We start from the raw sequence: 25,116 nt of genomic DNA, 5'->3' as shown, positions 1-25,116 counted from the left end.
GATTATAGGACAGAAGAGTGTCAACCAATTTAATTCCAAGTAAACTTCTGTAAAATATGAGCCACATTTCTGTATGTTGTCTTAAAATTTATAGGCCTTATCTAGTTTTCCTTGTCCCATTTTATATCATTTACTATCAAAAATATAGCCATGACACTGATAAAATGTTGCTGTTCACATTGTTCAAAAAATACTGTACCTTAGGAAAGTCTCTCTTTAAAACACCATTCCGACTCTGAAGAATGGCATTTGGTGTTTGATCACTTGCATTAATATTGTTTTATTTTTATATCAGACAGTAAAAAGGCAGTAACATTGAATTATTGATGACATTTTTATTAGCAAACTGTGACTTGAGAGGATGCTTCGAGTTTACTGGACGGGGTACCAAGCTAACAAGTTAGAGTGTTTGAACCATACAGGGGCTTGTACATGAATACAATTTCCTTTTAACCCCACCATGAGGTCCCTAAATACTATCTAAAATAGCCACATACAGAAGGAGATGGATATTTCTTATAGTAGAGCCTCAGTAAATATACATTGAAATACAGATGTAATTACTAGGAGTCCAAGGAAGAAGGAGAAAGAGAAAGAGAGATAGAAAGAGAGAGATGCTGAGAGAGGGAGGGAGAGAGGCTTGCTTCTCAACTATGAAGATAAAGTATTCCTTTTTTTACAATGTATTAGAATCATCTAGAAATTAAAATAATCATTTTCATCACAACATTGCAATACAAAAACAATTTCATTAGACACTAAGAATAACCAGTCATTAAAAATTTGTAATGTTATCTTACTAACCATTCTTTTAGTGTTATTGATGTTCTCCCAGAGGTAAATGCTAGACTCCATGGTTCTCTGTTCATTAGGCAGGTATTGGTAGAAAATAAGGGCATTTATAGTTAATGTACTAAATACTTTTATCATTTATAGTTCTTTAAATTTTTATTTTGCCACTGTTTCCAGGAAATGACTTATAGTTCTATGATTTTATAACTCAAAGTTGCTTTCAGGGTTGTATAGAAAATGATTCCAAATAGATTTCTAAAAAATATTATTAAATACAGCCCTCTGGGAAATAATTAAAATTCACCAAAAAGGTTTGCTATTGCTTTGAAATCCAAAAAGAACCCCAAAATGATTAACATATGTTTGTTAAGACAAAATGCCAGGCTTTGGCTTTTGGAACACACGGGGCTGAGTCCATGCTGACAGCCTGGGGGCTTCGGGACAACACGGGGTCAAGTCCATGCTAATGGGAGCCAAGTCTCCTCTGGACTTGCTGGGGCTTCAGCTTTGGGACATTGTGGGGTCCAGTTCATGCTGACGGAAGCCCCGTCTCCTTAGGACCTGCCAGAAGGTGGTGCGGCTGAAGGAAAAGGTAATCCACAGGACCCAAGACATGGTAGCTACTAATATACTCTTCCCATTGTGCCTCTTAATACTACATGGACTCCTACAAGGGAAATAAGTATCACAACTTTTGTTGAACTTGGGCTGGCCGTGTGGCTGATAGGGTCTTGGTGCTCCTGCCAGATGTCAGGCCTGTGCCTCTGAGGAGGCAGAGCAGAGTTCAGGACGTTGCTCCACCAGAGACCTCCTGGCTCCACATTTTGCAATATCAACAGTGAAAGCTGTCCCAGAGATCTCCATTTCAATGCAAAGACCCAGCTCCATGCAACGACCAGCAAGCTACAGTGCTGGACACCCCATGCCAAACAACTAGCAAGACAGGAAGACAAACCCACCCATTAGCAGAGAGGCTGCCTAAAATCATAATAAGGTAATATACACCCTAAAACACATCGCTGGATGCAGTCGTGCCCACCAGAAAGACAAGATCCAGCCTCATCCACCAGAACACAGGCATTAGTCCCCTCCACCAGGAAGCCTACACAAACCACTGAACCAACCTTACCCACTGGGGGCAGACACCAAAACAACAGGAACTACAAACCTGCAGCCTGCAAAAAGAAGACCCCAAACACATTAAGTTAAACAAAATGAGAAGACAGAGAAACACACAGCAAATGAAGGAACAAGGTAAAAACCCACCAGACCAAACAAATGAAGAGGAAATAGGCAGTCTACCTGAAAAAGAATTCAGAGTAATGATGGTAAGGATGATCCAAAATCTTGGAAATAGAATGGAGAAAATACAAGAAACATTTAACAAGGACCTGGAAGAACTAAAGAGCAAACAGTGATTAATAACACACAAAAATGAAATTAAAATTTCTCTAGAAGGAATCAATAGCAAAATAACTGAGGCAGAAGAAAGGATAAGTGACCTGGAAGATAAAATAGTGGAAATAACTACTGCAGAGCAGAAGAAAGAAAGAAGAATTAAAAGAACTGAGGACAGTCTTTGAGACCTCTGGGACAATATTAAAAGCACCGACATTCAAATTATAGGGGTTCCAGAAGAAGATAAAAAGAAAGGGACTGAGAAAATATTTGAAAAGATTATAGTTGAAAAATTCCCTATTATGGGAAACGAAATAGTTAATCAAGTCCAGGAAGTGCAGAGAGTCCCATACAGGATAAATACAAGGAGAAATGCTAAGGCACATATTAATCAAACTATTAAAAATTAAATACAAAGAAAAAATATTAAAAACAGCAAGGAAAAAAACAACAAATAATATACAAGGGAATCCCCATAAGGTTAACAGATGATCTTTTAGCAGAAACTCTGCAAGCCAGAAGGGAGTGGCAGGATATATTTTAAGTGATGAAAGGGAAAAACCTACAACCAAGATTACTCTAGCCAGAAAGGATCTCATTCAGATTCAACGGAGAAATTAAAAGCTTTCCAGACAAGCAAAAGCTATGAGAATTCAGCACCACCAAACCAGCTTTACAACAAATGCTAAAGGAACTTCTCTAGGCAGGAAACACGAGAGAAGGAAAAGACTTAAACTAAGAAACCCAAAACAATTAAGGAAATGGTAATAACAACATACACATCTATAATTACCCTAAACTTATATGGATTAAATGCTCCAACCAAAAGACATAGGCTGACTAAATGGAAAAGACCTGTATATATGCTGTCTCCAAGATCCCCATTTCAGACCTAGGGACACATACAGACTGAAAGTGAGGGGATTGAAAAAGATATTCCATGCAAATGGAAATCAAAAAAGCTGGAGTAGCAATTCTCATATCAGACAAAATAGATTTTAAAATAAAGACTATTACAAGAGACAAAGAAGGACACTACATTATGATCAAGAGATCTATCTAAGAAGAACATTTAACAATTGTAAATATTTATGCACCCAACATAGGAGCACCTCAGTACATAAGGCAAATGCTAACAGCTATATACGGGGAAATTGACAGTACCACAATCATAGTAAGGGACTTTAACACCCCACTTTCACCAATGGACAGATCATCCAAAATGAAAATAAATAAGGAAGCACAAGCTTTCAATGATACATTAAATGATTTGGACTTTAATGATATGTATAGGACATTCCATCCAGAAACAACAGAATACACTTTCTTCTCAAGTGCTCATGGAACATTCTCCAGGATAGATCATATCTTATGTCACAAATCAAGCCTTGGTAAATCTTCCACAATTGAAATCGTATCAAGTATTTTTTCCGACCACAACTCTATGAGACTAGATATCAATTACAGGAAAAATGGGTAAAAATGCATACTCATGGAGGCTAAACCCTACACTACTTAATAACCAAGAGATCACTGAAGAAATTAAAGAGGACATCAAAAAAAACATAGAAACAAATGACAATGAAAACACGATGACTCCAAACCTTTGAGATGCAACAAGAGCAGTTCTGAGAGGGAAGTTTATGGCAATACAATTCTACCTCAAGAAACAAGAAACAATTCAAATAAACAACCTAACCTTATACGTAAAGCAATTAGAGAAGAAAGAACAAAAAAACCCAAAGTTAGCAGAAGGAAAGAAATCATAAAGATCAGATCAGAAACAAATGAAAAGGAAATAATGGAAACAATAGCAAAGATCAATAAAACTAAAAGCTCGTTCTTTAAGAGGATAAACAAAATTGATAAACAATTAGGCAGACTCATGAAGAAAAAAAGGGAGAAGATTCAAATCAATAGAATTAGAAATGAAAAAGGAGAAGTAACAACTGACACTGCAGAAATACAAAGGATCATGAGAGATTACTACAAGCAACTACATGCCATTAAAATGGACAACCAGCAAGAAAAGGACACATTCTTAGGAATGCATAACCTTCCAAGATTGAACCAGGTAGAAATAGAAAATATAAACAGACAAATCACAAGCACTGAAATTGAAACTGTGATTAAAAATCTTCCAACAGGGGCTTCCCTGGTGGCGCAGTGGTTGAGAGTCCACCTGCTGATGCCGGGGACACGGGTTCGTGCCCCGGTCCGAGAAGATCCCACATGCCGCGGGGCGGCTGGGCCCGTGAGCCATGGCTGCTGACACAAAAATCTTCCAACAAACAAAAACCCAGGACCAGATGGCTTCAAAGGTGAATTCTATCAAACATTTAGAGAAGAGCTAACACCTATCCTTCTCAAACTCTTCCAAAATATAGCAGAGGGAGGAACACTCCCAAACTCATTCTACGAGGCCACCATCACCCTGATAACAAAGCCAGACAAAGATGTCATAATGAAAGAAATCTACAGGCTAATATCACTGATGAACGTAGATGTAAAAATCCACAACAAAGTACTAGCAAACAAAATCCAACAGCATATTAAAAGGATCATACACCATGATCAAGTGGGGTTTATCCCAGGAATGCAAGGATTCTTCAATATATGCAAATCAATCAGTGTGATATACCATATTAATAAACTGAAGGAGAAAAACCATATGATCATCTCAATAGACGCAGAAAAAGCTTTTGACAAAATTCAACACTGATTTATGATAATAACCATCCAGAGAGTAGGCATAGAGGGAACTTACCTCAACGTAATAAAGGCCATATATGACAAACCCACAGCCAACATCGTCCTCAATGGTGGAAAAACTGAAACCATTTCCACTTATATCAGAAAAAAGACACAGTTGTGCACTCTCACCACTGTTATTCAACATAGTTTTGGAAGTTTTAGCCACAGCAATCAGAGAAGAAAAAGAAATAAAAGGAATCCAAATCAGAAAAGAAGAAGTAAAGTTGTCACTGTTTGCAGATGACATGATACTATACATAGAGAATCCTAAATATGCTACCAGAAAACTACTAGAGCTAATCAATGAATTTGGTAAAGTAGCAGGATACAAAATCAATGCACAGAAATCTCTTGCCTTCCTATACACTAATGATGAAAAATCTGAAAGAGAAATTAAGGAAACACTCCCGTTTACCATTGCAACAAAAAGAATAAAATACCTAGGAATAAACCTACCTAAGGAGACAAAAGACCTATATGCAGAAAACTATATGACACTGATGAAAGAAGTTAAAGATGATACAAACAGATGGAGAAATATACCATGTTCTTGGAAAGGAAGAATCAACATTGTGAAAATGACTATACTACCCAAAGCAATCTACAGATTCAGTGCAATCCCTATTAAACTACCAATGGCTGTTTTCACAGAACTAGAACAATAAATTTCATAATTTGTATGGAAACATGACCCCGAATAGCCAAAGCCGTCTTGAGAAAGAAAAACGGAGCTGGAGGAATTGGGCTCCCCAATTTCAGACTACACTACAAAGCTACAGTAATCAAGACAGTATGGTACTGGCACAAAAACAGAAATATAGATGAATTCAACAGAATAGAAAGTCCAGAGATAAACCCATACACATATGGTCAACTGAATTTTGATAAAGGAGGCAGGAATATACAGTGGAGTAAAGACAGCCTCTTCAATAAGTGATGCTGGGAAAACTGGACAGCTACATGTAAAACTATGAAATTAGAACACTCCATAACACCATACACAAAAATAAACTCAAAACGGATTAACGACCTAAATGTAAGGCCAGACACTATTAAACTCTTAGAGGAAAACATAGGCAGAACACTCTAGGACATAAATCACAGCAAGATCCTATTTGACCCACCTCCTAGAGAAATGGAAATAAACACAAAAATAAACAAATGGGACCTAATGAAACTTAAAAGCTTTTGCACAGCAAAGGAAACCATAAACAAGACCAAAAGACAACCCTCAGAATGGGAGAAAAGATTTGCAAATGAAGCAAGTGACAAAGGATTAATCTCCAAAATTTACAAGCAGCTCATGCAGCTCAATATCAAAAAAACAAACAACCCAATCTAAAAATGGGCAGAAGACTTAAATAGACGTTTATCCAAGGAATATATACACATTGCCAACAATCGCATGAAAGAATGTTCAACATCACTAATCATTAGAGAAATGCAAATCAAAACTGGAATGAACTATTACCTCACACCAGTCAAAATGGCCATCATCAAAAAATCTACAGACAATAAATGATGGAGAGGGTTTGGAGAAAAGGGAACCCTCTTGCACTGTTGGTGGGAATGTAAATTGATACAGCCACTATGGAGAATAGTATGGAAGTTCCTTAAAGAATTAAAAATAGAACTACCCTATGACCCAGCAATCCCACTACTGGGCATATACCCTGAGAAACCATAATTCAAAAAGAGTCATGTATCACAACGTTCATTGCTGGTCTATTTACAATAGCCAGGACATGGAAGTAACCTAAGTGCCCATTGACAGATGAATGGATAAAGAAGATGTGGCACGTATAAGCAATGGAATATTACTCAGCCATAAAAAGAAATGAAACTGAGTTATTTGTAGTGAGGTGGTGGACCTAGAGTCTGTCATACAGAGTGAAGTAAGTCAGAAAGAGAAAATTAAATACCGTATACTAACACATATATATGGAATCTAAAAAAAAGAGTTCTGAAGAACCTAGAGGCAGGACAGGAATAAAGATGCAGAAGTAGAGAATGGACTTCAGGACACAGGGATGGGGTAGGGTAAGCTGGGATGAAGTTAGAGAGTGTCATGGACATATATACACTACCAAATGTAAAATAGATAGCTAGTGGGAAGAAACCACATAGCCCAGGGAGATCAGCTTGATGTTTTGTGACCACCTAGAGGGGTGGGATAAGGAGGATGAGAGGGAGACCCAAGAGGGAGGAGATATGGGGATATATGGATACGTATAGCTGATTTACTTTGTTATAAAGCAGAAACTAACACACCATTGTAAAACAATTATGCTCCAATAAAGAAGTTAAAAAAAAAGACAAAATACCAACTAAACAAATTTTATATAGTGATTTTTCCTTTTAGTTTTTCACTGTGATCGTATATATGAAATATAATGAAATACACAATTTTCTGTGGTCCTTAAGAAAGTAAATGATGAATCCTTTAACACTATATATAAAGGACTATTATCAAAAATTACCTATATTAATAGTGTAGGGAATCTCTAAAATATCTTCCAAATTAGCTGTAGTTTTGTTTATTCTCTTCCTTCTCCAAGAAATGTGCCTGTTTTCTCATCTATGATATAAATTCTCACCCTCATTTCAATCATTTTAATAATTATTTTAGATTGTTATATGGATGATGTATGCATAATGGTGGTTGATTTTCTCATTGCAATTCAAGCAGGTGAAGCAAAATTTTGTTTATATTTCCATTTATAATAAAGCTAAAAAGTTTTAAAATATTCTACTCTATTTAGCCACAACTTTTAATATCCCATAAAGAGTATAATTTATAATTTAAAAAAATTCTTTGTGTTTATACCTCTATAGGGAGAAAGGAATAAGTATGCCTCAGAGTTTTCAGAAGGACTATCTTGTAAAATACGGTTTTCATATGTATTTCTTGGCACCTACTTAGTAAAGAGTTATTTTAGCACTAGCACTTTTCTTATGTGCTACTTTAATGATACTATGCATCTTTTTTATTTAATTTCATTAGTAGTATTAAACATTAAATCCCCTAATGAAATTTGTTGAATACCCATTAAATTAAAAAAAAGGAAGTAATCATTAAAATAATTAAGAAAACTATAGCTATTCTTCATAAATTCTCTCTAACCTGTGTTTAATAATATCCTACAAATACAAATCTGAGCTAATAGACGGGGTTTTTTTGTTTGTTTTTTGCGGTACGCGGGCCTCTCACTGTTGTGGCCTCTCCCGTTGCGGAGCACAGGCTCCGCGGCCATGGCTCACGGGCCCAGCCACTCCGCGGCATGCGGGATCCTCCAAGACCAGGGCACAAACCCATGTCCCCTGCATCGGCAGGCAGACTCTCAACCACTGCGCCACCAGGGAAGCCCTAGACGTTGTTTTGTTCAAAATTCTTGGTCTAATTTATAAGCTATAACACTATTGCAAAGGAATAATTTGCCTTTTTGTTTTTGATTTTCAGATAATTTTGTTGCTTACTGACATAACACAAAGTGATGTTAAAATGGAATGTAAAGAGGGTCTATAAATTAGAATTCCGTGCTTGTCATGAAATGGTTCTGTTTATGTAGTTTCCCAGTAGGATCAATACCATTATCTTGAGGTTATTGAGTATATAGCCTTGTTTTGCCATATTCTGTACACATTGCAATTCAAGTCACAAAAGATGGCATTTTTTGAAACTATAAGAGAAGATGCTAATCTGACAACTTCAGTGTGATTTACTGTTATTACTCCATTTTATTTATTCATAAATCTCATAAAGATGGTAAGTTAGCATTTCACCCATTTCTTACAATAGGGAGAGGAAGTAAAGGAGATTTGCAAATCCTTTATGCAGTCTTCTTCCATGAATCATCTTGGCTATTAAAGAATTATGAACTCTCATTTTTGTGACAATAGTTTGTAAACAAAGCAGAAACTAGTTTGGCATGAATCTGTTTTCTAGTGAATGGAAACAGTGAGAATATGAACAGGTCAATCTGTCCAATTCTAATGTAATATGAAGAATATTGGAAAAATAAAGATAATATTGTTATGCATTGTATCATAACAATAAGGTAGCCCAAATAAGGTTCCTTTAGTAGCTGCTCGCAAATTTGCCTTTCATTCCTAAGGTACAGAATAAAAAGAAACATTATTTCATCTCTTTTCAATTTGAGGGGGAGCTATGTGTGTGTGGATATTCTGCATATTCTTATTAATAAATTGAGGCTCTTATCCAAAACAGCTAAATAATTTTGAGCCATTATTTTATATTTTTGAATTTCCAAATTATTGTCTCAAATTGATTTTCTAAATTAGTGTATCTTTATAGCATCATAATCACACCCTCATTCATTTATCAATAGATATTACTTTTTCACTGATTTTTTAAATTAACCTTTAAATTGTCACTTGGGAATATTAAAAATTAACAAAAATAAGTTTATTATTTGAGATAAAGTAAAACATGGATGTAAAGTAAAGTGTGTATGTATGTGGGAATCAGAAGAAGTCCGACTACCTGGAATTAAGACTTTGGCATTCTTGACTCTGCTGACAGATTAAATAAAAAGAATATCTGGAATACAGGATAAAGTACAGATGAAGGGAAAACGACTACAAGGGCACACATTCAGGCTTGAAATGTAAGGCAAATCAAACAAAGTTTTCTAAAATATCAAAAAACGATGATCTAGAATTACTGGGGGAAAAATATCTGAAAGTTTGCAAATTAAGGGGGAGTTACTCTTGAAATCTTAAACATTATCACAAACATAATATTCTACCAAATAACTGACTAATTGGCATTCTATCTGAGACATTCATGTTATTTCCATGATTTTAATTTACTCTTGTGCCCTTTTAATATCATACGAACAAAACCAAAATCTTATTTTAGATATAATGCCTAGTTATTTTTTTTGCAAAAGTAGAGAAAGTAAGTTAGTTTAAATTGCAAGTGTACTTGGTCCTAGAAGTGATAGCAAGATGATAAATAGGAAAATGGGTATAAGTATGAATTTTCATTCCAAAAAATGAGAATGGAACACACCATAATAAATATTATTCTGGGGGAAGTTGAAATCACATTACTAGAAAGAAGAAAGTTCCTCACAATGACTAAAAAAAGAGAAAAACATTTACAGAGTTGCAAGGAGGGGGTGATAATTCCAGTATGGATTTGATAGTAGATAATTCTTCAAAATACTAGTGGTTTTGGTTGGAGAGCTACTCAATTCAAGAATTAGAGTGCTTGTAATTATGAATGGACAACTTAAATATCCCCTTCCAAGGAGATTTAAAAGCAGTTTTATTAATATAACTATTAAAATAATTTTATATATTGAGAAACAAAGGGTGTTTCTTTGATGAATTCATTTTATCTTTAATTATGTTACATTTGTTATGGAAGCTATAATTCTAATCAGAAGACATAATTAGAGAAAATAATAAGTTTTTTTTAGGATAGGATACATTTGGCAAGATGTGATAACCAGCATTCATCTCTCACATCTGATTAAAGGATTTATGCTTTTCCAAGACGCATTCAAGCTAATTCTTCCAGCTCATGATAAAAAATGTATACTATGTGATATCAAGTTAGGATCCAGTTTTGATTATCAGAGGTCAGAAGAGTAAAGTATTCACAGTTTTCCTTTATGAAAAATGAGTTTCTTTATGTATTTTTACTAGAAAGGAAAAATGTTTATACACACAGAGACAATCTCAGTTTCCCTTTGGAAGCATACTTTACCCACTAATAAATGTTAAAATAGCAACATTAAAATTCTGCAAAGCCCAATTTTTTTTTAACAGGAAAAAATAATGACTGGAAATGGTCTAAAATGTGAACATATTATATGCTATTTCAAAGTTAAGTTTGGACAACGTCCTTTTCAGGTCCTTTTATATTTGTATGTATTTTTTCATAAAATATAGCTACTTGTTATTAGAACAATATTAATAATAACAGTAGTAAATAGCTACGATTTTTTAATAACTAAGTATTACTGAGACTTTCCTGAATGTCTTACTGAAATTAAAGATCCTAAATTAGGTACTGTTATTATCTCCATTTTACAAATTTAAAGATTGAGGTTTTGAAAGTTTAAATCACTTGTCCCAACTTTGCAGTTATGAAGTAGCAAAGCTGAGACCTGAAAAAGTTCTAACACTGTCCAAGTCTACACTATCTACAAAAGGAGTGACAGGTGTTGAAATATTAGGAACTTGAATTCCACATTACTTATGGAAAAAATAACCAGAGTGGCATGTCACTGCAAAGGAATTTCTCTGTTGCCAGATGAGAATGGAGTTCTCATTTCATAGGCAGCCTAACGGGGCTCTTATGACCACATAAGTGTTAAAGTTGGGAAGTGAATGCAGGCAACCAGGGAACTAGAGAAACATAACCTTTCCACAGGTTTTGCTTTAATATCTTTGAAGTTTCTTAGTATTTTGAAAGTGAAAGAGAATATATTATAAATAATTGTATAAAATGTCTTGTACTGAGATGCCCTATGTTTCCTCATACAAAGGAATATTCTCAGAGGATCTAAATTATAGAAGTTAAGGTTTTAAGTGGAGCTGCTCTTCAAAGTTCTCACTATGAGTCATTTGCAAATTAATCAACCTCAAGAAATACAAAATCACACAAAAATTTTCATGGTCAAATTGTTTCTGACATGTCCAAAATTAAGTCACAATTTATATGTTTCTAACTTTAAAAGGAAATCTATGTGGGACCTTATTCACCTACATAAACTGATTCATTTATTCTTTAACCTCTGGATCTCTGAGTATCCAGATGATCCCCTTCTCCCTTCTGCCTCCAAGTTATATATAGAGTTTGCCTGCTACATAAGTGGAACACTTATCATATCGGGATTAACACAAAGTAGAGAAGGCCCAGGCTTCTGGACAGCTCCGTTCTAGATCCATCTAGTTCCTTTGTAATTCATGAAGGCCACTGGGACACCTTTCTATATTATCCCAATTTTCCTAGTTCTGATTAATTTAGTTATGTTAACTTATACAATATGTCACACAACAAAAATTAAATGAGATATGAATGCACATGGTCTGAGACATCATCTCTGAACAATATCTTCCAAACTGGAAATATCTAGTCCTACTCTTTATTCTAAATGTGTTACACTGAGTCAACACTTACCAAAATGTGGGGGAAAGGCCAGTCTAAGTAAAATCATTAAAGATCAGATTTTAAGGTCCCCTGTGGCATTCCCTTAATTCATACAATTAACTGCTGTGTATTGAACACACATTTTGTGCTGGGCAATGTACTAAGCATTTGTGATTCAACAAGAATTAAAAAGTGTTCTCAGTACTAGAGAGACTCAAATATCTTGCAATGGACTGTGTTAGTTTCCTTATGCTGTGAAACAAATTACTACACACTTTGTGGCATAAATGAACACCCACTTATTATCTTACATTTCTGTATTCCAGAAGGCTGGGCAGGCTCAACTTGGCTCTTTGATTAGGGTATCACAAGGCAGAAGTCAATGTGGCCTCTTAACAGAGGGATGGAGGGAGAGTCAGATTCCAGGCTCATTCAGGTTGATGGCAGAATAAGTTCTCATTGTAGGATTGAGGTCCCATTTCCTTGCTGGCTATCCGCTGAGAGTCTCTCTCAGATAGTACAGGCCACCTTCGGGTCCTTCCCACATGGCCTCCTCCATCTCTAAGCCAGGAAGAGCTCCCTGCTTTTCCAAATCTTTGACTTCCTTTCCTGTCCCCTGTTGGAAAAAAATGTTCTGCTTTTAAATGGTGCATTAAATTAGATTAGGCTCACTGGGTAATCTTTTTATTTACTATGAGTTGTAACCTCAGTTACAAAATGTTGTAACTTCCAAAAATTCTTTTGCTATTACAAAGAATGAGGGTCATTGGGGTCACTTAGGATTCTACATGCCACCAACACAGGAGTAGACTACAGAGAACAGCTTTTGCAGAGATACCTTACACTCAAATTTGCTGCCCCACTACTCAGTAATGCGAACATCTAAATGTAAAAAGAAATGTTATAAAACAAAAAGAAAAGGAAGAATGTGGGAAAGAAGCTAAAGGGGGTGCCAAGGTTCTCTTTCCCACACTGAAGCTATTTAATAGTCTATTTCTGAACTTGTTATTTCCCTATTCTGTTTCATGTTGTACTCTTGATCTCTAGGTGTTTAGTTTTTATTGCTGCTACTGTTTATGTTGTTGTTGTTTTTGTTAGCCAACCATAGGTATTTGATGTTAACATTATAAAAGATTTACTTTCACTTGGGGAATTTTGCAGAAAGTTTTAAAATCTTGAATCAAGTGAGTGTCTCTGTGTTATCAGTCAGGGTTACACTAGAGAAAAACAACCAGTGGGTATATATACTAAAAATTTTATTGCCAGGAATTGGCTTATGAAAATGTAGGATTTGGTTAGGCAAGTCCAATATTTGAAGGATAGGCTATCAGAGGGCAGGCTGGTACTTTGGGGCACAGGCTGAAGCTGCTGTGCATACGTTGCATTTATTTTTTCCTTTTCTTTCTTTTTTTTTCTTAAGGGACACCTCAAGCCCACCCAAATTATCACAACTATAAATACCTTCACAGCAGCACCTTAATTGCTGTTTGATTACATAGTTGGGTACTGTAGCCTAATTAAGTTGAAATACAAAATACACCATCACTAGTTCTTGTTTCTGTCTCTAAAGAAACAGACATTTGCTTTCTTTCCAAAGTGTCATTACACCACACGCTATTGAAACCAACCCTTCCTTTTTACACTGATGTCCTCAAATGCATATTAGACCGTCAGACATCCATCCAGAAGTGTTGTGAGCAAGTGCGTGGTGGCCTTGTGCATGACTCAACCATCATGATAGTTTAAAAAAAATGATCATCCACTTGCTTTTTTTTTTTTTTTTTCCTGTACGCGGGCCTCTCACTGTTATGGCCTCTCCCATTGCGGAGCACAGGCTGCGGACGCGCAGGCTCAGCGGCCATGGCTCACGGGCCCAGCCGCTCCGCAGCATGTGGGATCTTCCCGGACCAGGGCACGAACCCGTGTCCCCTGCATCGGCAGGCGGACTCTCAACCACTGCGTCACCAGGGAAGCCCGCCTATTTTATTTTGATGAACAAAATAGGTAGATATGAATAGCACAAATAACACTACTGTGCATATTTTATAAACTCGTTCTGACATTGCAGTAAGTTCAAAATCAACTCATACTTTTAAGTTCTAGAGCTGTTCATTGGTGTCCATAGTCAGGATAGTAAAATGGTTTCAGGTCAAACACAAAGTGCCACATTCTTGCATATTGTTTCTACTCGATTCTGTTTGCCCATATTCAGACAAAAGACCTTGAAGATGCTACAATGTAGAAAGACAATGCTTATTAACTTGGCAAAGTTTTGTGCTTAGCTTGGTTCTGAGCAAATCTGTGGTTTCTCATGTAGACTTAGATTCCAAGCCTTCCCTAAGATTACTTCAATTCATGTATCATACTATAGAATGACAAATTGATACTTTCTTTCCCCTAGGTAATTTCTAAGTGTACAAATCAGAAGAGAAAGCAAAGGTCATCCATTTACTTACAAAAATGTTCAGTCAATAAACTTTTCTCTAAGAAACTATGGTATTGTCTTGAATGTTCCAAGATAAAAAATATTAAAAGCTTATTGCAGAGCTATAATCCTTTTTAGGTATTTTTAAATGTCATTTCAGTTGTGTTACCAATAATTGCTGTCACTGTCTTCATCATTTATTTATGCAGGTTACATAGGTCTGGAAAACTGGGAGGACAAAATGACTAGTTTTAATTGTTATATGAAAGAGCATATTGATTTTTTTTGTTTTCATATTGAATAATAATTCCTATTTATTTGTATTTGAGTAAAACATCTTTATCCAAAGCTTACATGCTGAGGTCAAATTCTTCCTGAGCAAAAAATGCATTTGAGAGCTATGCTTTTGTACGTTTATAAGCTTAAAATTCCTTTCTACATTACTCCAAGAAAATATCATAATTAAAGTTGACACAAAGCCATTAATGTCTGGAAATATCAGAGACAGAGTATGCAATCATATTTTTATGGTGGAGATTTCAGATAGCTAATGCCTTTGGTCTATTTTGGGGAATGCTATGAGATGTACTATGTGATTATTTCAATCCACAAATTTTACCTATGGAGAAAAGAATTAAATATAAATCGATTTTAATGAAAACATGATAATTATATTTTGGGAGAAGCTGGATTTGACAGGTTTTTAACTGAAATCAACGTGTATTAATCTATAGAAAATATAGAAATAAAATTTAGAAACATTATTTTATAAGTTTATGGATGTCACCATATTATTTCATAATGTGTTCTGTGTAAATCAAGATTTATGTAAGTTTCTTCTACATATAACACAATTTAAGTGAGTCAGAGAGGTGCACGATGATGTAACACTATTTAATTCATCACTGTTAGATTAAGTTGCTATTGCAAATAACCATTCAAGCAAGTGTTGCTATAATCTGGGTTGATAAACTATGGCCAGTAGGTCAAATCCGACCTACTGCCTGTTTCTGTATAGACCACAAAGATAGAAAGCTGTTTCATTTTTAATGGTTACATCTACAATTATTATATAAATACCTACATAATATCCTCAATTTTGCCTTTTGGCTGCAAACTTTAAAACATTTACTATCTAGCCGTTTAAGAGTCTGGCAGCCTCTGTGTCAAATAAACATAGAACAATGGGGAAACAGAAAACCTGAATTCTAGTTTATTGTTTTAAAATTATTATCTATGTGACCTCAGACAGGATGCAGTTATGTTAGACTCAATTTCTTCACCTGTGAAATGAATATAATGATATGATTTGCTCACCTCATACATGCAGTAATTCCCAAAGAAATCATTTGTATACAATCTCTTTGAAAAGTATATAACACTGTAATATGGATATGTTATGAAATTAGAATACACATAAGGCTTGTCTTTAAGAGCAGGCTCTGGCGTAATTGCTGAATTTCTATCCCAGATAAGCCACTTCCTAACATTGCTGATTTAGGGAAATTTATCTTAAATTAATCTAAATTATTCTACCTAATGAACTGTCTATAACCTGTTTTGCTTTTTTATTCCCAAGTTGAAGCCCTGTTAAAAATTAGCTGTTGGCAGGTCCCTGTTTCCCTTGATTAGTTCTTATCTGCTTCCTTCCTGGAAATCTGCCTCCATTGCCCACTGGCAGTGACATATTTTCTGATAATGATTGATCTCTTCTGGAATTTCCTTCTTATGGAAGGACTTTCTTTGTGGTTCAATTGCCTGCGAAACACTCGACCCTGATCTTGCCCTGCAATTTGGTCGCTGTGTCTTTTATCACCAGCATATTGCCTCTAAGGCCAGCTCTTATAGATGTATCCATTTTTCATAGCTCCCTCCTACACTAACTTGAGGGTCGGTCTTTCTTGTGACTTAATCTCCTCTCTGCGAGTCCTAAAACACTGAGTAGCTATTGCATATAGTGCTTGGATGCACCAAGTCCCAACATGGAACTACAAATAGATTAGGGCAGATTTCCTATTATAAGAATCCCACTCTTCCTGTGTGAATGCCATAAATCTCACTTGCTTGCATGATAATAATAATCCGGGAACCTAACATAAAACCTAGGAATGAAATCTTTCTAGTGGATGTTTCCACACTTACGCCAGGTCACAAAACTCAATGGTAGAGCAGCAGTCCTAGGCTTGCTTTGTCTGTAGACCATACTAGCAAAAATCCCTCATAAAAACGACCCTACTGCACCGAATCAAATACAAACATTTGTCTTAGACTGATAAAATCCTGTTTTTTTTGGATGCCTTCTATATGCTCAAAAGATTATGTCAGCTTTCATCTAAGGGCAACTCAATGGATATCCCTCACTTCAGACAGCTTCAAGGCCCTGAGTCACTTATGTTTACTGCCAAATTTCACACCTGCTAAGCAATCAGTATTTACCCCTAAAACATCAGGTTGTTAACACATCTATGATTTTGAACCAGCCTGTCTATTTCCCTAGCTCTTCTAAAACAGAATGCTAGCTCTTCTAAAACAGAATGAATTAAGTAGATGATTGTAAGAGGGCTGTCTCAATGGAGATCATTAACTACAATGTCCATTCAAGGATATGTCAGAACAATTCAGAATAGCCTGAATTTTTCCATCAAGTTGCTCACTTTGAAAGCAATCAAAGCTCGCTAGAACAAGGATAATGGTTTTCCTATTAAATGTAAGTATTGGAGAGAAAACATGAATTTTGCATCATAATGATTTTTGAATAATTAGACATACTTCAAGCTGTTTATAAAAGGGTTAGCCTGGTTTTTATTAAAATTTTTATGTATTTAAATTGTTGCTAAATCATATTGCTTTAGAGTGATTTTTATAGTTATGTGAATTTTTTTTCTTAATTAAAGCTGGTAAAATCAGAGTGTAGCAACCTAATTTTACCACAATCCATCATTTTGCAACTAACTATGAGTATGTTTGTCCTCTGTCATTAGTATAATAAATTGTACACTTTGACTATAAACAAAGATATAAATTGTGAACTATTTTTTTAAGAAATATTTATTAATAATATATGATTCTCATATTTTCATATCCATTCCACTGAGTTTAAAATTAGTAAAAATAACACCTTAAAATGACAATTTTATGAAATGAAAAACAACTCATTTTAAAGTGGAGAAGAGTATAGTCTCAGTGAGACTTAAAAATATTCAATTAAATTGTAAAGTTGGCTTATCATTATAAACTATGACTTACCTAAAAAGGCACCTTAAAATAACTAGTGTTTCCTCCTTTGGAAATCAAGAACCTAATTCCCGGTCTTTAGATAAGAAAAATAACACTATGTGATAAAGGTAAACGGTCCTTATTTTGTAGCCCCTTTGAGACAGCTGCCATGAATGAAATAGTTCTGGTGTGGTGAACTGTGATAGCTTTTCCTATTTCCAAGCAGGACAGAAGCATCTGGAAATCAAATTCCCCAAAGGTTTTGTCTGTGCTGCTTTTAAACAGAATAGTAAAATGATGAAGCAGGTACACATCTGCCAGTAACAGAAAACCAACATTTTGTTCAATCGGGCATTATACTGAGTGTTCAACAAATATATACTGAGTGTCTAGTTTGTATCTAGCACTTGCATTAAACATTGAGAAAGCTATCAAATAGTATAGGTCCTTTTACATAAACACATATGAAATTTGGAAAGAAATCAGACAAGCCCCAGGAATAAAAACCTAGAGACTGGAAATTACATTCTGATAACAATTAAAGTAAAGAAACCAGCTTTCATCTTTGACACTGTGGGAAATCACTTTATAGGCAGATCAAGGAGAATTTTTAATTATAGGCAAGGAATTTGCATTTTATACAATAAGCAACTGGGGACTATTGAGGTTTCCTTGACCAAATGAGTGATATATCAATTATTAAACTTTGTAATAACTAATATATCTCCTGATACTGTTCTTGACCACAGTCAATAGGACACATTGGGAGACTGGAGTAGTAGCTTCTGGAATCAAGTTTAAGATATTATTGGTCAGCTAACCTCCTTGTGAGGGCTGCTGTAAAATAACATCCACAGTCTATACTACTAGAGGGAGTTAATGCAGCCTATATACTGAAATCTCATAAGCTAGATTAAATTGTTAAACTAGGCGTATTAGCATTAGTCACTTAAAGCCAAAGCAAAAGAAAACATCCTGAGATAATGATATTATGAATATGTTGTAGTGGAAAAGCAAGGAGCCCTTATGTTTTACACAGCACACTGAAATATTTACAGATGGAAAATATAATTGTCTAGGATTTGCTTCAAAAGTATCCAAGAGGAAGTAAGAGGACAAAGTGAGAGAATATAGAGGAAACAAGATTGGCCACAATTTGCTAAATAAGGAAGCTGGATGATGGAAACATGGTGTCCATCAATACTGTTTCCTTTACTGTTTATATTTGTCTGAGATTTTTGTAGTAGAAAGTTGGGAAAATTACAAACTAAATGAAAGAAAATAGTTTGTCTATTTCTACTCCAGTGCCCGACATGAATCTCAGATTCCCTCCCTCCAATACAAAGACCCTTCCGAGCTCCTTCAACAGTGAAAAGCAGACTACACAAAAGAGATTTTGCTCAATAATAGAATATATTTTTCTGGCTCAGGCTTCTTCCTAGAAGCCACACTTTTACACAGTAGCCGATCTGTTTCTCTGTGGGACTAGAATCAGTTTTCTTGATTTTTACCCGTTCTTGATGGAAGGAAATGGAGTGAAAACAGGTAATACCCCTCATCAACCATAAGGAGTCGGTACTGATATTTTTTCGTTGATGCAACTGACAATGTCATTTGAAACTCATCTGTGGGAGAATCAACATCCACTCCAAAAGAAGTCACGTATCTATCTCTTCAATTTAAACTACTTAACTCTGGATTTTATAAAAGTATCTAAATTGTAGCCTCCCTTTCCTTTTGTTTATATAGACATATACAAAAAACAGAAAGAATTAGAGGAGGAAATGATAAATGAAACAACTTAAGGATTATTCTTTTTCTTTATTTTCTCTAGCTTACAATTTTTACAAACGAGAAAAGGTGAGTTAACCTACCAAAATGCTAATGTCAAGAAAACATGTTTAGTTTCTCAAGAATCATAAACTTCTTTTAAAATCTATATAGAAACATACTTAGGTGGTATTATGATCTCCTATCTTTTCTATTAAAAATCTGCATTCATGTATTACATTTTCATGTTTATATCTAATCAATAATACTGTAATTAGTGTTTAGTTTTTCACAGTTATAAACAATGATGTAATGCACAATATTTTCTTGGTAAATATCTGTATACACACACACACACACACACACACACACACACACACACTGTTTTGTTATAAATATCAAAGTGGCTCCCCTGAGGTATAGTTGCAGTTTTTATGTCCACCAGCAATTCATTTTTATGCTTTGAAACATTCTTGCTAAACATGGATGGAATAATTTTATTTTACATGTTTAATGGGAAATTTCTTTTCAGAATTTACAATATAAAGAGTATGACATACATTTAGCCTACGTCCAATTGGACATAATCATGACAATTAAAAACAAAATTTTATTTGGGGTTTACATAGTGCATATATTGCACGTTTAACTAATAATAGTGGCTGATATTTATTGAGCCCTTATTTTGTAACATTACCTTCTTGGTGCTACATGTCTACTCACTCATTTAATCTTATTTCTGCATATACATGAACTAATTTCACATTATTCTTTCTCTTTTCTGATCTGAGGAAACTGAAGCAAATATGGATAAAGCAACTAGTCCAAGGATTCACAACTGCTGTTTGCTATTGTCATGTTGCTGTGTCACTTCCATTTCAGGGAGTGAGTCATCAAAGTTCCTGATATTTTCCCCATATTTTTCCCGCTGCACCATTACTACAAAAACTTTAGTCCATATATTTGATGAACGTGAAGTAGTAAAAGTGTTATTTCAGACTATACACCAACAGTCTAAGAAATGTTAAAAGTCTGTATTACTGTGGAGAGCTAACATTATTTTTAATAAGGAAAATAGAGTCAGCAAGGCAGATGGAAGTAACCTATTCTTTATGTTGTGGAAGCAAATTATTGACTTTGGCCTAGAGTGTAAAGGAGCAAGTTGACAGGAGCAGAAACTGGATATTACAGTCAGTGTAACTGGGAATAGAATGAAACTCAGTATTCAGAAGTTAACGGAGTCACTATGAAACCCAAAGAAAAAGTTCAGTTTAGTAAATAGATAGATAGGAGTAAGAGGGAGATACTTTTAGAGCCACTTGGTAACAATATCAACTTTATGATGCTATATAAAGTATTTCCATCTTAAGGCCTGTCAAATGCAGTTAGAGGCTGAGAAAGTCAAATTATTTTTTCTGTAATATAGAGTCACTTGCTGGGGCAAAGATGCTGACGTTATGCTATGGTGAAATTTCAGTACGCATTAAAGAGAATTTAGAAACAAATGGACAATGATATATGTGTACCAAGAAGTAATTAAGCAATTCACAGCAGTCATTGTTTCAAATGGAATGGCACTTTATTTCCCCATATAAAATTTTACTGAACTATTATCTGGATATGTACTAGGACCTTTAGTTTAAAGTTGTCTTAAACTTTGATTGAATGGGAAATGCTCTCTACGATTTAAGAAACCATTAGAAATATAAAGTAGGTGATTTTATCCCATCTTCAATATGATTCCTTTAGAAAATAGGAAATAGGATGAAAGGCAGGCAGACTCTTAAGTTATTATGGATATAATGTGGCATTGACAGTTTAATTATAGTAATGTTCAATTAAAGAATAAATGAGGAAGAGACATATTTTTGTCACTTTAGCTATAACGTAAAATAAGCTGCACATATTTAAAGTATAAACTAGATGAGTTTTGACAAATGTATACACCTGCGAAACCACCATCATATCCAAGATACTGAACATTTTCATCCTCCCAAATGGCTTTCTGTTCCCCTTTGCTATCCCTTATTCCACTCCCATCCTTCAACCCCACTTTTCTGCCATCTGTCACTATGGTTTTATTTCCATATTTTTAACTCCTCGTGAATGGCTTTTTTTTAGCCAGCACAATGACCTTGTGGTTCAGTTTTGAATGTACTACTAGTTTGTTCCTTTTAATTGATGAGTAGTAGTTCATTATATAAATGTACCACAGTTTATCCATTCACCTGTTGATAGATGTTTGGATTGTTTCCATTTTTTTGCTATTATGAATAAAGTCAATCATTTTGTGTACTAAGCTTTCTTTCCCTTGGAGTAAATACTTTGGAGAGAGATAGCTGCATCACACAATAGGTATATATTTAAGTTTTTAAGACACTACCAAAATGTGTTTCAAAGTGGTTGCACTATTTTACATTTCCATGAACAGTATATGAGAGTTATAGATGTTCTGCATCATTCTCAATACTTGGTATTATTTGGGTGTTTTTCTTTTAATTTTAACTATGCTAATAGGTTATGCTGGTAGAAAGGACTTTAAACAATTATATAGTTTCAAATTCATATGTCCATCTAAATTAGGATTTTTTTAATATTAGGAATTTTGGGTGAACAGCCAATTAATTTGACAGTTTATCACATTAGTGCTTCCCAATCTCTCCACATCCCATTAACTGTACACTTACTCTGCCTTCTCCCCTTTCTGACTCTCCAAAAATGGTAAACATATCTACTCAGTAAATAAATAAACAAGCCCTTCTTTTTTTCTATTAAGTAATACTGTTCATTAAATAGTATTTTATGTATATTTGTTTAGCAACTTATTTTTTAATCATTGCTAAAGATGTGTGTGGTTTGGTTTTTATAATGCCTAATTCTAGTCATCACTAATATTCAGTAGCTTTAAGTGAATTTAATACTTCGTAAAGTTTATATATTATTTATTTCATTTTGTTTGCACTTAATAATCATATCTAAAAGAAACAAAATAGAATAAATATGAACTAACAGGAAAGGGGTAAAATACCAAGGAATTATGTCTACTGAAAGCCATTTCTTTTCTTTTAATTATGCACTGTGCTTTTCTGTTATTTTAAACTAACTGCATCCTAAAGTGGGAATGTGATTTTAAAAATATAAAATATATCAATATTATATGTCCACTTTAAAATTATGCTCCCTGGTTTAAGTTAATTCTCAGTCATTTTAATTAAACCACCTTTCACTTTTAACTGGCCAGAACAATAAAGAAAAAGGCTAAGGATCCATTTTAGATGTAATATAACAGCTATGTCCTTTAAAAGGAATGCATTATAGTTACTTTAAATTAAAGAATATTCTTGACCTTAGCAAATGTTTTCACCTACCATGTACAATATCAAGTCGATGACTCCTGGCTGATTCTTAAAATACTCAAACTATGAAAACAAATTTTTTTTTTTCCATAATGTCATTTATAGAATAAAACTTAGGGGTGTGACAGGATGAGAAAGGGGAGAAAACTTTATACAATGTTTTCTTCTTGACCGCCTGATTATTTCTGAATTAAGTAGAAAGAATATCACAAATTTTTAGTCAAATAGGCAACATAATTTTATAGCAGACTGAAATATTAGAGATAATATAGCCTAATTTCTTCACATTTTTCAATGAAATTATTAACTGGAAGCTTTTCTAATGGCTCAAAGTTATAAAGCTAGTTAGTGCCAGAATTTTAACTATAGTGCAAGCTTTCTGATATCCAGTCTAGCTTTCTTTATTTCCAGAAGTATATAGTATCTCAAATTCATGAGTATATATGAGTGAAAAAAGAGATCTGGCCTCAAAAATGTGAAAAGTTTACTTTAAAGGCTGGTAAATTCAGTCTGTTAGTCTTCATGACTCACACAAAGGCAGAAATATGTATAATATATGAGACCCTATTAGCATTCAGCAAATATTCCTGCGTTAGTATGAGCTCAGTGCTGCTGCTAAAAGATCGATTTCTTATTACTTTGTTAGCCTGCTGTTTTGTTTTTTATATTAAAAATAACACTGATGAATACAGAAGATAAGGTACATATACACAATGGAATACTACCCAGAAAAATTATGAGCTTTCTGCCATGTGTGAGAATACAGATGGACTTGGAGTGTATTATGCTAAGTGAAATAAGTCAGACAGAGAAAGACAAATAGTGTATGATATCACATATGTGGAATCTAAAAAAATACGACAAACTAGTGAATTTAATGTAAAAGAAGCAGACTCAGAGATATAGAGAGCAAACTAGTGGTTAGCAGTGGGGATGGGGGGAGGGGCAATATAGGGGTAGGGGATTAAGAGGTACAAACTATTACATATAAAATAAGCTACAAGATGCTCTGAACCAACATGGCAGAGTAGAAAGACGTGCTCTCACTCCCTCCTGTGAGAACACCAGAATCACAACTAGCTGCTGGACAATCATTGGCAGGAGGACAATGGAACTCACCAAAAAAGATACCCCACATCCAAAGACAAAGGAGAAGCTACAATGAGACAGTAAGAGGGGCACAATCACAGTAAAATCAAATCCCATAGCTGCTGGGTGGGTGACTCACAGACTGGAGAACACTTATAACACAGAAGTCCACCCACTGGAGTGAAGGTTCTGAGCCCCACGTCAGTCTTCCCAATCTGGGGGTCCAGTAACGGGAGGAGGAATTCCTAGAGAATCAGACTTTGAAGGCTAGTGGAATTTGACTGCAGGACTTCAACAGGACTGGGGGAAACAGAGACTCCACTCTTGGAGGGCACACACAAAGTAGTGTGCACATCAGGACCCAGGGGAAGGAGCAGTGACCTCAGGGGAGACTGAACCAGACCTACCTGCTAGTGTTGGAGGGTCTTCTGCAGAGGTGGGGGGTAGCTGTGGCTCACCGTGGGGACAAGGACACTGGCAGCAGAAGTTCTGGGAAGTACTCCTTGGTGTGAGCCCTCCCAGAGTCTGCCATTAGCCCCACCAAAGAGCCCAGGTAGGCTCCAGTGTTGGGTTGCCTCGGGCCAAACAACCAACAGGGAGGGAACCCAGCCCAACCCATGGACAGTCAAGCAGATTAAAGTTTTACTGAGCTCTGCCCACCAGAGCAACAGTCAGCTCTACCCACCACCAGTCCCTCCCATCAGGAAACTTGCACAAGCCTTTTAGATAGCCACATCCACCAGAGGGCAGACAGCAGAAGCAAGAAGTACAATCCTGCAGCCTGTGGAAGAAAAACCACATTCACAGAAAGATAGACAAGATGGAAAGGCAGAGGGCTATGTACCAGATGAAGGAACAAGATAAGACCCCAGGAAAACAACTAAATGAAGTGGAGACAGGCAACCTTCCAGTAAAAGAATTCAGAATAATGATAGTGAGGATGATCCAGGACCTTGGAAAAAGAATGGAGGCAAAGATCGAGAAGATGCAAGAAATGTTTAACAAAGACCTGGAAGAATAAAAGAACAAACAAACAGAGATGAACAATACAATAACTGAAATGCAAAATACACTAGAGGGAATCAACAGCAGAATAACTGAAGCAGAAGAATGGATAAGTGACCTGGAAGACAAAATGGTGGAATTCACAGCTGTGGAACAGAATAAAGAAAAAAGAATGAAAAGAAATG

At 35.2% G+C, this 25,116-nt stretch overlaps 1 protein-coding gene across 7 annotated transcripts in view; it reads left to right on the top strand.

Annotated features, from left to right (window-relative positions):
• The window catches only part of CDH12 (cadherin 12), a 1,002,553-nt gene that overhangs the window by 563,446 nt on the left and 413,991 nt on the right, over positions 1-25,116 (top strand). Inside the window, exon 1 of one of the 7 annotated variants that reach the window (XM_067030825.1) lies at positions 9,549-9,572. The exons of the other annotated variants lie outside the window; for them this stretch is intronic. The gene's annotated coding sequence lies outside the window, so the exon portion shown is untranslated. Of the gene's footprint in view, positions 1-9,548; positions 9,573-25,116 lie in introns of those variants that run through there. 7 annotated transcript variants of the gene reach the window in all.

The sequence above is a fragment of the Kogia breviceps genome, chromosome 4, assembly GCF_026419965.1.
Source record: "Kogia breviceps isolate mKogBre1 chromosome 4, mKogBre1 haplotype 1, whole genome shotgun sequence".
Lineage (NCBI taxonomy): Eukaryota > Metazoa > Chordata > Mammalia > Artiodactyla > Physeteridae > Kogia > Kogia breviceps.
This window is presented reverse-complemented; position numbering and strand designations above follow the sequence as displayed.